Genomic DNA, 2,275 nt, shown 5'->3' on the forward strand with positions numbered 1-2,275 from the left:
GACGATTTTTCTTCTCCTTCGACCTCCGTCTTCGATCTCTCTTCTCCGATCTCCTGTCTTCTCCGGTCACGTGTCTTCTCCTTCTTTCGACTTTCATTCGTGGAATTTGGCTTCATCTTCTTTCATTCCCCTATCAAATTTCAGAAACCCTCGTTTCATTTCCCTCCCCTCTCAAATTTCAAAAACCCGTTGTCATCTTTTTCAATCTCTCTATCGCTCTCTTCTACTCACCATCTCTCTCTTTCGTTGTCATCATGCCACGGTTGATAGACTGCACACTCACACATTGACGGGGAACCCCTGTTATTGATACCCCGAGAATGCTACCGTCTAGCCACCTCTTTGCGCCGTTCAACTTGCTAAACGTCGACAGCACGCCACGCCACCAAGTCGAACCTAATGTCTGTGGCGAAACCGAGCGTTTACAGCCGAAAGTTGAACCACAATGTCGAATCCCTCTTGTGTTGAGATTTGTCATTGGTGAAGCTCGATATACGCCATTAAAGCTATTGTGGATATGTTTTGGTGAGTATTTATGATTTTCTTGGAATTTTTTTATACCAATAGGCTTTTAACTCAAATTAGTTGATAACTTTTCTCATTTCATTCTTTCCATTTCCGATTAATCAAGAAATTTTCTCATTTCATTTTTTGTTTTGAATGGATGCATTGTTTTTTCTTTTCTTTTCTTTTCTCTTCTTTTTTTTTTTTTTTTGTTTTTTTTTTTTAACAAAACTATATGTTAAAATCTTAAATGCTGAGATTCTATCAAGGAAAATCAGTCCAAGAGTTTTTGATGTTGATCCATGTTTTTTCTGTTTCACCTATGGTCATACTAGCATTCGATGAGTATGTTACAACTACTATGTGAGAGAAGTATTGAATACAATCGACCACATGGTTTTCCTTTAGTTTGCACAGTGACAGCAAGCTTTGTTCCCTACAATCATATTGATTCTCTCTCTTGGATAGAAATATGAAGATAAAATGAAGGAGAAGGGTGAGGTACCAGTTACGTTCAGGTATAAAAGACTCTCTTGCTCATTATTGGTGTTATTGTTCTTCATGTAGTTAAATTATTCTTCCCTTTGAAGAATATACCATAGTTTGTAATTTATATTCAAGCACTGTAGTTTATCTTCTGGCCAGTCATTTGGGACCTCCAAAAAGATGAACAACTGAAGAGGAAGAAGAGAGAGGGAACATTCAAATCATGATGTGAGAACTCTAATTGATTGTCTGAGCAACTATATTATTCCTTATATTGCATTTATGGAGTTTATTTGACTCTTTTCTGCCACTTTAGGACTCTGTTTACCACCACCCTACACAAAATTCCACTGGAGCTCTACCACCTAGGGAACCTCCAATGTTGAAATCATCAATTGGTAAGTTATTTTCTAGGTTTTCTATTCGTAAACTATTGCCATTTCTTATTGCAAGCTCTTTGTTGGTAAATAGAATAATGCTTGCTTATTTTATTGTCATTTCTTATTGTCATCTCTTGGTAAACTATTGTTATTTCTTATTGCTAGCTCTTTGTTGGTAAATAGAATAATGCTTGCTTATTCTATTTTCATTTCTTATTATCATCTCTGTCTGTCACCATTAGAATAATGCTTGCTTATCTTCTATTAGTAAATAGAATGAATGTATTTTAATGGTTTGCCATTTCTTTTGGTTTGAGTTTCTTAAGTATATTTTCCTGTGATAAGTTTATTTATGCATACTATATTTACATACTAATTGTGGAGTCCTTTACAAACGAAGTTTAGACGAAAATGAGTATGGCTTAAGAATTTAAAACATCCTTGTAAGTTCTTTGAAGATTTGATGCTGATATCTCTATTGAACTAAATGAAATCAAAGTAACAATTTGCAAGTTAGCTATTAAATTGTGTTCTCATTCTTAAAAAACTTACTATAAGACAGACATTAATGGTTTGACCCATTCTCTTATATTTATTTTTTATGGTACAGAGGTACATAAGCAAAAACGCAATAATTCGATTTGCAAAACTTATGGGAGAAGATAATGGTTTCATTTGATGGTTAACTACTATTGATTGAAAATTTTCTTTTATTTTTCAACTTGACAGCATAATTGATCTTTGTTATCATCCAAATTACAGATTGGTCTTGGGTTTACTATCGTTGCAACAACTTACTAATTTACCTTTGTTCATTTGTTTAGCCTTTGTTCATGTATTCTCCAGTCTCCTCACCTACTGTTTTGGAATTGCCAAAGTACCTATTTACCTTTCCTTTCATTTTC

General features: G+C 34.2%; 1 long non-coding RNA gene across 1 annotated transcript; it reads left to right on the top strand.

Moving 5' to 3' along the window:
* Nucleotides 1–348: 348 nt before the first annotated feature.
* Nucleotides 349–1,388, top strand: LOC127151211 (uncharacterized). Its single transcript, XR_007823938.1, has 4 exons — nt 349–525; nt 973–1,022; nt 1,150–1,218; nt 1,307–1,388. It is a non-coding gene; the product is annotated as an uncharacterized LOC127151211 (long non-coding RNA).
* Nucleotides 1,389–2,275: the final 887 nt, after the last annotated feature.

Source organism: Cucumis melo, chromosome 10 (genome assembly GCF_025177605.1).
Source record: "Cucumis melo cultivar AY chromosome 10, USDA_Cmelo_AY_1.0, whole genome shotgun sequence".
NCBI classification, from domain to species: domain Eukaryota; kingdom Viridiplantae; phylum Streptophyta; class Magnoliopsida; order Cucurbitales; family Cucurbitaceae; genus Cucumis; species Cucumis melo.